At 35.8% G+C, this 11,160-nt stretch overlaps 1 pseudogene; it reads left to right on the top strand.

Moving 5' to 3' along the window:
* The first annotated feature begins 8,603 nt into the window (after positions 1–8,603).
* On the top strand, positions 8,604–10,019 carry Cct6a-ps1 (chaperonin containing Tcp1, subunit 6A (zeta 1), pseudogene 1; annotated as a pseudogene).
* The last annotated feature ends 1,141 nt before the right edge of the window (positions 10,020–11,160 follow it).

Raw genomic sequence — 11,160 nt, 5'->3', positions numbered from 1 at the left:
CCTTTATGAAATGCTTAAAACTGATTAATACACCCAGTAATGTAGAAAGGTGCAAAATGTATAACAACAAAAACAAACAAACAAAAACCAAAAGCATCAGCAGCCTTTCTAAACAAGAAACATACCAAGAAAGAAGTCAGAAAAATACCAATTCAGAAAAACACCAGAAAGAAACTATCTTGAAATAAATCTACAAAAGATAGTGAAAGAACTGTACAATGAAAAGTTTAGAACTCTGACAGGCTACCCATGCCCAAATAAATAGCCATGCCCTGTGTAAACAGACAACACTACAGGTACTACAGAGTAAATGATGTTGGGGAAAGAAAGGAGTAGAAATAGGGTAAGTATTTGGGAAAAGGGACATGGCCTCTTGATTAGACTGAAACCCACGTGCTTATGAACTTGTCAAGCAATAAGAAAGAAAAGTAAGAAAGCATCTCATACTTCGCAAGTCTTTCTAATTACATGGGGGAATTTTCACAATTTCTGACCATTTCCGTATTTATTTCTTCCTTAACATTTTTAAAGATATACAGCAGATAGGGAAACAAATCTTCTAAAACATCAAGGGAATGTCCATATATTTTCAGACAGATCTTCAGGCCTCCTGCCAAACTCTACCTCCTAATCAGATAAGAAATTTCTGTGACCAGGATAATATAGACAAAACTAGAGCACTTCTTACTCATGTCTGAGCATAGACACAACAAAATCCTCACCCAATAATGTACAACAGAAGCTTAAGCAAGAATCTTCCTAACTTGTATGTGATAATCACTTATTGATATCAGTAATAGTCACAATGTGCTCTATTACCTACGTATATAAGATTTTGAACACACACGATAACAATCTCAAATGAGAAGGCTGGGATGAAAGTGTTTGAGTATGTGCAGGGATAAGGATATTGGGCAGAGTAAGGGTTGAATAAACTCAAGCAAAGCCAGGTGTGCACAAAAATGTCATAAAGACAACTACATAGAGTGTAAAGGGTGTAAAAGAGAAATAAGTTAGCAAAACAGTCTTTGAATTGCTTTCTCTTAAGGACAGCAGATTTTCCATTACAAAGTCATTTTTCTTAAGACTTTATTCAACCTAAACTTAAATTTTACAATAACTTTCACAAAAATACTTTCCAAATCCACTCTATAGTTCCCATTGCATAAACAGGACTTCTGTATGTGTGTGTGCATGTGTGCATGCATGTATGCATGCGTGCATGTATGCCTGTGCGTGTGCGTGCGTGCGTGCGTGCGTGTGTGTGTGTGTGTATGTGTGTATGAAATAATATGTTTGATTCCTTTCCTATTGAGTTCTGCTGTAGGATATGGACAAAGGTTAAAAAGTCATTTGCCAGCACATCAAGATGTGATTGACATGGTAGAGAACATGACACAAAATTCTGGAAGAAGATAGTACAGGAAGGTAGAGACTCTAGGAAGCAGATGTCAAATTGATCTGCCCTTAGAATTTTATAGTTTCACTCCAGAGAGTATTGTAACTTATTGATTAAATTATCCAATTCAATAAAAGTATAGAAACTAGCAAGGAGAAAGCTGTTTCTGTATACTCTGTTTAAATTACAATTAAGTTTCCAGCTGGCACTCTCCAGAATATAGTAGAATGCTTATAACGATGGCATTTGCTTGGTTCTATTTTAGAGCTCCTTAGAAATATTACCTTATAGCAACAGCTGTTCAGAGCACTGAGATTGTATTTTTTTCTTCTACTGCTTGGCATGTTGAAAAACTGTAAACTGTTTTCAGTTCATTTCAGGTTCAGGTGTGCCTAGGAGCAAAGACCTTCATGTAGGCAGAAGAGAAGGTACTAAGATTGCAAAACACAAACTCTAACATTAAATGCAAATTGCTCTTGGTTGGAAACCACAACTGGGACTTTATTGCTAAACAGCAGACATTAGAAGATCAAAGCGAAATAAGCCAGAGTAAACATCCTGGGGTGCAAAACTCATGCCAGCTCACTGAACAAGCAACAAGATAAGTGGATTGGCCAAACGGGGCCAAGCAAAATTCTAAGTACGTTTGGAAGTCAGTACCTGTTCCCAGGTTCATGGACACAACATGGGAAAAATGTGTCAGAACAGTAAATTTAGCCACAAGGATGAAAGCATTTTAGAGGGTTTATACTGACAATCAAAATATATACATCTGTTAGGATTAAGGTGATCATACTGTCTTGGCTGCTAATACTTAAACCTCACAAAGTTCTTTAAATTAACAGAGTTCTTAAAAGTAATAAATTAACACTGGATATCTTTCCCACCAAGGGATTTCTTCAGCTCCAGGAAAGGATTACATCTAGCCCAGTTGTTGGAAAACAGAGCCTCACACATCTCAAATTATTGTCATGGCTATTGGTTTTTCTCCATGAAATGGTGATAAGAGCCTACTATTAAAGACTGACAATTCTCACTTTAGACGTCAAGCTGATGTCTAAGTAGAGTCCTACTGATTAATAATTTCCATGCCACTACAATGCATTCTGCATCCTATCAGACAAGATAGGTAACCACCAACCCAGCCTACCATCTATGAAAGTGACCACATATACGACATGTTGGTGGAAGTGTGGCACAAATGATGTGAGAATATAACCAATCACCACCCTATCATTTGTAAGGATTCTGTTCCTGAAGAAAGCTCATGGCTGACACTTGAGTGTCCAACAATGAGAGACTAGATAGTCCAACCACCTAGAAGAAAACCAAACACTATTGTTCTGCTAAAGGAAAATAATAACAAAATGACTTCCATCAACATTTTGCTATATCCTTCAACCATCATTACAGAAGCTTCCTCCTGCCAAAAGTGGGAAACAATGCAAAGTTCCACAACTGCACAATGCATAAGGAATGAGACATTTGGTAAAACACCATCCTCAATGGGACATCTTTATCAAACCTTTCTGCTCTGGGATCAGACATCGATATGGAAGAGTGGGACAGAGTATTGTAAGAGACCACGTGGATGGATGGCCCAAAGAAACTGCTTCCCTGAAAAACAGAGCAGATGTACACATGAACTTAAGAGAATGAAACAACATGTATAGGGCCTGCTCAGATCTATGACTGATTGTGTCTTGGAGCAGTGAGGATTATTGACTACAACTTTCTCTTGTCAAGAATTTACCTCCAATTGTCAACTATTTGCAAAGGAAAAATTAGTTTTTTCTTATAGTTTTAAATAGTTAAAACCCCAGCCCAGGGTTTCTTCCCCACCTTGATCATTGAGGTCTGGGATGAAAGACATATTCACAGCCTTTGTAATTACACTAAGCTCTAAACAGCTGGGCAGCTGCAGCTGCCTACCGCCATACTGTTACAATCTACTACCCTAATGATAATATGAATTATTACTTACCAGGTTTCATCTTGGTTGCTCTTACCTACAATTGGGTAGCCCCATCCTATTTATGGTGGCTTCCTTGCTTCTTTTCTGCACATTCTTCCTTTACTCCATCACACCTTCTCCTTTCTCCCTCTCCTCCTCATGATCCTTTCTTTAATCCAAGCCCATGAAACCTCAACCCCACCTATGTCTCTTCTGCCCAGTTATCTTTATTTAGCAATCACAATTAACTGGGGGCAGGTTCACTTAGCTAAAGTCTACATGCAGACTCTGGGACAAACATCTTTGGGGGCTTAAATTAACATTAAAATAGAAACAACATCAGGTTAACTCAATGCATTCTCCAGTGGAGTTTCACTGTGTAAGTTAACTACAATTAGGTATAGGCCCAAGTCCAGTAGTAGATGGCCAACCGAAAAGAAACTCAATGGTATGGCATTTTGTCTAATATTTCTTATTTAGATATTTTTAAGACTTTTAGATATTTTTTTAGACTTTTGCTATTATATTGTAGCTTCTGAAATTGCATTTTGATGGAATGTGTGATTTTTTCCTTTTAACATTTTATTATTATTCATTTGTTCTTTTTGTTTGTTTTCTAAAGAAAGAGAAAAATGTGTTGGGTGAGTAGAAAGGATATGGCAATAGTTAAAGGGAAAGGGAAATGAATAGAATAAATTCTATGAAAAAAATTAAGAAAAATTTTAAACATCATTTATTGGGAAGTTTAGATCTTAGGAGACATATTTACTATGATGAATACATTTAGTACCTTAATTCTCATTCACTTACTCTCTATGGATTTTTTTATTGTTTAACATTGTATTCATATAGGCACACAACCATTTTCTCAAAAATTTTTGTTTGCCAAAGCCTCAATGTCTTTGACTGCCTACTTTCTGCCTGAAAGAGAAAAAAAATCAACATATGGCTCATGCAGTCACATTCAAATTGAAGCTTGTGATTATTTATGTAATATTATAACACTTCTTGTCTATTTCATTACTTAATTCTTTCTTCATAAAAATAAGTAACATATATGCTTTTGTAATACTTTACATTGACTTTTATACCCATGCACATTATCACTTTTTTTTTTTTTTGTTCTTTTTTTTGGAGCTGGGGACCGAACCCAGGGCCTTGTGCTTCCTAGGCAAGGGCTCTACCACTGAGCTAAATCCCCAACCCCACATTATCACTTTTTACAATTTAGCTTTGTCTTCTCATAATTTAATTTTGTCTACCAATGATTCTTTACATGTCAAGTTGGCACAGTCTGCTTTAACTTGGCAATTAAAATTGTCAGCAACATCCCAGACAACAATCAAATCTCTCAAGTTGATTTACTATTTCTTCTTCCGTAGTTCCATCCATCCAGGCAAGGTCTGGGACTACATGAGAGCTTACAATATGGTGGATGAGAAGGAAGGAGCAAAAATTAAGGAAATGCCACTGTTTGCTATGGCCTATTTGTAAGAGAAAAAGACACAAAGTGACAAAGGGTTCTAACTGGGATTGATAAAGCCTAATCTTCCTTTGGGATCTGTCTAAAGATAACTTTTTTACATAAGTAGGATTTTAAAGCCATAATTTTTATCTTTGTCTCATAACTGCATTATTAATATCTTCATATCTTGTGGTGCATACTTCAATAAATTTTTATTAAATTTATTAAATTCAATATTTATTTTTAATAAATAATGACATAAACAGAGAAATAATGCAGTTATATTGATGTACATGGTAGATTTTACTATTAAACACAGTTGGCACTTTACTAAATCTTAAGGCTATAAAGTTTCTACCACTAGAATCAATTGACATAATTTTATTAAAATGCTATAAGGATTAAACCCATAAATAGTATATCAAATTTCTATTTTTCTTATTTTCCTATGATGCAATGTTGTAGATAAAAATGAGATCTTTCAATATTTAAACAAAGCATTTTTAAAGTGATTCTGTTGAATAGGTCCAAATATGTCTTCATAAGTACCCTGTAATTAGTTCCAATATAATTATGGAGATATGTGTTTTTAATCTGGCCTGTTGTACTTCTAATCAATCCTACTTTCTAAATATTTTCTTAGAAGAGTAATTTTTTTAAAAAAAATTCTCCATTGTCCTTAAAACTGTCGTCAAATAAAGCTATATTCAGCTATTTTTGGCAACAAAAACCTCTGAAAATTGTATAACTTGTTTACTGTTGAAATTCACAAATGTCTGCTTTTCATGGAACATGCACTTTTATTTAAAATTCCCCTTTAAATACACTCAACACTTTCACTCATAAGTAAACATTTAAGGTCTGCAATAAACATACCTAAAATTTTTAAATGTTTTTCTGTTGAAAATGTAAATAATATTTTATTTAATAATAAAATAGTTCATTGTTTTCTCGGTATCTACAGTAACTCTAATTGACTTTAATTACTTTTAATATAATTATATGTATTTATTTTTAAAATTGTTTCTAGTTTTTCCCTAATATTTCAAGTTTTTACCTGCCTCCACTGTTTACAGGTGTTTTTGAGCATAAAGAGGGTACTCTCAAACCTCTGTTATTGGATAATTTTCCTTATATCATCTCCAAAAATATACATACCCATTCAGACTGCTTCCAAAATAGAAGTTTTCATTTTCTAAAAATATTGTTTTTTTTGTTACTATACGAAATTTTACTGTGGATCATATTTATCAAAGTCACATGATCAGGATTGAGATTTATTTGTTGTGCTTCTTCTGCCACATGGAGAGACTCCTCATCCTCAATCTTTCTTTGACTCTCCTGATGATGATTTATTCTGATGGTAAAGGTCAGTCATTTCCTACAGTCGCCATCAATCTGGATTTACCTGCTAATTTTCATGAATAAATTCAATTTATACACTCCTAGCAGGATTCTGTGGAAATACTTTTGTTTCTTTGGCCTCAGTAAGAGAAATTGAGTGTAATTCTCCTTTTCCTCAGTATCAGAGTTTCTTTGTTTGATCATGCATTTTAGGTTACTACCTTTTTATGTTGTGTTTGTCTTTGAGAAAAAATACCTTGAAATTATGCAAATATTCTTGTGCTTTTTAAATATTCATTTGCTAACATAGTTGTGTTTAACTATTTTCTAATCATATCTAACATCTGTCTATCTCTCTATCTATCTCTCTATCATCATCATCTATATATCATATAACTATCTTCTCTCTGTCTACATTTATCATTTATCTTACCATTTATGTAAGTATCTAATTTATCAACTATCTACCTATTAAAGTAATATCCAGCCATCTATCTAACATAAGCTTATGGAGATATCATTTCATTTCTCCTGTAAAGAAAAGCTGTCTCTTATACTTTGCTAACATTTTATTGGTTAGGAATTACGTATTGGGGGTTGGGGATTTGGCTCAGTGGTAGAGCGCTTGCCTAGGAAGCGCAAGGCCCTGGGTTCCGTCCCCAGCTCCGAAAAAAAGAAATAAAAAAAAGAAAGAAAAAGAAAAGGAATTACGTATTACTGCAGTATTTATTGAGTTTATGGTGAAACAACTTGTTTTAATGTGAAAATCATCCACTTTATGTACATACCCATTCTTAGGATGTTTATACCTATGTCTGCTATATCTTGTGAATCCCAGTCAAATTTTTATAAATTTCAACAAAGTAATGTTTATATATATATATATATATATATATATATATATATATATAACATTGCTCTTGAGGAACTTGAGATATCATGTCATAAAAATTAAATTTATGAATTTAAAGGACTGCATAGTAAAACAAAAATATATCAGGATTTTCCATTAAAGGTGCTTTTCAAAACTTTTCTTCTTTAAATTCTGAGTTAAGCGTTCATGAATATTGTGGTTCCTTATAAAACACACACCCTCTTCATGTTTGCACTCATGGAAAAGAATCTAGAATTTGGATGTGAGTGTAAGGCTATCTTCAGCCACAGGAAAATTACAGTAACATCAGATTATACATTAAAATCATGACAGGAAAGTATTTAGAAACAATTTTAAGATAATACCTTTATGCTATGGAAAAATTTACTAAAATTCACATGAAAGACAAGACAATGTCTTCTGCCATTATACATGTATATTAATGATATATATACATATATAGTATTAAATTAATAGATTTTGTTATTTCAATATAATTAAATATGAAAATTCATATATGTTAATTATCTGAATTTTTGCCCGTGGGTATTAAGAAAGGATCATGACTTTATAAAAGAAATTTGCTGAAGGAACAATCTATGCAAAGGCGCTGTTTACAAAGATGTGAATTTGGAGTTGGAAATTGAGCTTAGTGGTAGAGCGCTTGCCTAGCAAGTGCAAAGCCCTGGGTTCGATTCCTGAGCTTTGGGGGTGGGGCATATGAATTTGAAAAAGCCGTTGGGTGGTATGTGTTAGTCCACTTGAACCTAATAGCAGGACAAACTTCATTAAACTTACCATTCCTTTGTTCAATATCAAGCTTGGCATTTTCTTTCACCATATGGTCCTCCTTACAGAATAGTGATTGGTCACTAAATAGAAGTCTGGCACTTACTGTATGAATGTGAACTTTGTTGCCAGGAAAATCTCTAGAGAACTTTTAAGATCCTCATGCCTCTTTTCTCTTCTTTATCTCAGAGCAGCAGTACTTCATACAGGAAGAAATGAACAAGACTGATGTACGGTCATATGGACACAATTTGTCTTGTAAATGTATCATTACTAAAAAGAGATGTAGAGGTGCACAACTGAATATTAGACAGAGCTCAGGGAATTCTGTGCAAGAAGGGGATGAAAGATCATAGGAATGCTCAAGAATACCACAGAAAAACAAACAGAATCAACTAACCTGGACCCATAGGGGCCCTCGGAGACTGACCCACATAATAGGGTTCATGCGTGGTGCTGACGGAGGCCATCTGCACATATATTGTACAGCATGGTCTTCACATGAGATGCTTAATAGTGGGAGCAGGGTTTCTTCTGACTATGTTGCCTGCCGTTGACACCCTGGGTTGCCTTGCCTAACCTCAATAGGAGAAGATGTGCCATGTCTTACTGCAAACTGATAGGTCTAACCTGTTTGATATCCATAGGAAGTCTCCCCTTTTCTTAAACCAAAGGTAGAAGGAGTAGATGGGGATGAAGAAGGGTCTGGGGAGCGAACTGGGCAGAGGAGGAGGAAGGAAAACCTGCAGGCAGGATTACAAGTTAGCTATTGAGAAACCCGAGGAAGATAACTGAAGCCTGTCTTCTACTGCGCTCGAGGTGCAGTCTACCTTAGAGCTACTTGATTATCGGCACATACATTTTTGTGGAGAAGCCTCGTTGTATACTTTCTGCCATGGCACAACTCCAGGCACGTTTCTACATGGAGAACAAGAAATATGCAGTAGATGATGTTCCTTTCTCAATCCCTGCCACCTCAGAAGTTGCTGACCTTAGTGATATTATCAATAAATTGCTGGAGACCAAAAATAAGCTCCACAAACATGTCGAGTTTGATTTCCTCATCAAGGGCCAGTTTCTTCGAATGCCCTTGGTCAAACACATGGAACTGGAGGACATTTCATCGGAAGAGGTTGTGGAACTAGAATATGTGGAAAAATACACCGCACCCCAGCCAGAGCAATGCATGTTCCATGATGACTGGATCAGCTCAATTAAAGGGGCAGAAGAATGGATCCTGTCTGGTTCTTATGATAAGACTTCTCGAATCTGGTCCTTGGAAGGAAAGTCAATAATGACAATTGTGGGACATACAGATGTTGTGAAAGATGTGGCTTGGGTGAAAAAAGACAGTCTGTCCTGCCTACTCCTGATGGCCTTGATGGACCAGACTACTCTCTTATGGGAGTGGAACATAGAGAGGAACAAAGTGAAGGCTCTTCACTGCTGCAGAGAGCATGCCGGGAGTGTGGACGCCATAGCAGTTGATAGCTCAGGAACTAAATACTGCAGTGGCTCCTGGGATAAGATGCTGAAGATCTGGTCTACAGTTCCTACAGATGAGGAAGATGAAATACAAGAACCCACAAATCTACCAAGAAAGAAGCAGAAAACAGAACAATTGGGACTGACAAGAACACCCTTGGTGACCCTCTCTGGCCACACAAAAGCAATTTCCTCAGTACTTTGGTCAGATGTTGACGAAGTCTGCAGTGCCTCTTGGGATCACACAGTCAGAGTGTGGGATGTTGAGTCCGGAGGTCTTAAGTCAACTCTGACAGGAAATAAGGTGTTTAATTGTATTTCCTATTCTCCCCTCTGTAAACGTTAGGCGTCTGGAAGCACAGACAGGCACATTAGGCTGTGGGATCCCCGAACTAAAGATGGCTCTTTGGTGTCGCTGTCCCTCACCTCACACACAGGCTGGGTAACATCAGTGAAGTGGTCACCTACCCATGATCAGCAGCTGATCTCAGGCTCTTTAGATAACATGGTGAAGCTACGGGATACGAGAAGTTGTAAGGCTCCTCTCTACGATGTAGCTGCTCATGAACATAAAGTTCTATGTGTGGACTGGACAGACACAGGGCTACTTCTGAGTGGAGGAGCAGACAATAAATTGTATTCCTACACCTATTCCCCTACCAATTCCCATGTGGGGGCTTGAAAATGAATGGCTGATAAGAGAAAAAAAGTTAGTTATTAAGGAAATTTTATTATAAAAACATATCATTACCCCAAATCTGTGTATTACAATTTAAAGTTACCAATAATATTTAAAATAATGATTATTCAAAATTACAGCTTGGGTCTTTCTCTGCTGTGAATATATATACATATACATAGTCATATATATTTATATATGTATATATAAATTATTTTGCTTATGGCTTCATTAAATATACCATGTTGCAGATGAATAAATTCTAAACTGCTGAAGAGTGGTTTTCATATGTTTCTTTTTAACTGTCTTCTTAGAAAATGTTATATTTCCTCTCATTACTTTTAATTTATTACCAAAATTTAAAAATGTTAACAGTTTGTCTAAAAGCATTTCCTTGTGATTAAAAAGTTTGCCACTTTGACATGCTGATTTTGAGTAAAAATAAATTTAAATGAGACTTATTTTCACTTTTGAAACATGGCCTTTCAAATTTTCACAGTGATCCTTGACTTTGTCTCTAGAGATTTCATCATTAAATCCCATTACTCTATGAGTATATAATGGTTTACAGAGTGGTGCCTTTTTTTTGGTTTGAGTTTAGTTTGAGGAATTGTCTGTTCTTAAATTTTAATTCCATCACTTTTAGGAAGCAGATAAAGACATTGATTTCTTCATGCAGAGTCCTGCTGAACACCTGACAGTCATTTCCATTTAGAACCCAATGGATTCAATTTGGATTTGAACACCTAGGGAGCACACCACTGGGAGGCAATGTCTTGGTCCCAGATAAATATGCCTTTGTCAAAGTGAGCTTTCAGAGTTGCAACCAGCATCTCTCTTGGACATGGAGAAGAATGATCATAAATGCCTTGCCAGTTTTCTTTTTGTGTCCATGTAATTGAAGACATCAATCAATATATGTATTAACCTCTTCCTCACAGTGCCCCCAAAAGAAGTTCTTCCTGCTCTTTCCCAGAGCAGAAATATATCTCTTTTAAATGACTGGTTACCATTTCCACTCCTCTGAGTACCAACAGACTTCAATTATCTTCATTTCCCTCTGATGACTTGAAACAATTGGAAGTTTAGGATTGAGGGTTTTCAGTTTCCACATCCATTCTAAATTGTGCAGCAGACATTACTTATATTAACCCTGTATTTATTCCCCATA

Source organism: Rattus norvegicus, chromosome 9 (assembly GCF_036323735.1).
Source record: "Rattus norvegicus strain BN/NHsdMcwi chromosome 9, GRCr8, whole genome shotgun sequence".
NCBI lineage: Eukaryota > Metazoa > Chordata > Mammalia > Rodentia > Muridae > Rattus > Rattus norvegicus.
Note: the sequence above shows the minus strand (reverse complement) of the source record. Positions and strands in the feature narration are given on the sequence as shown.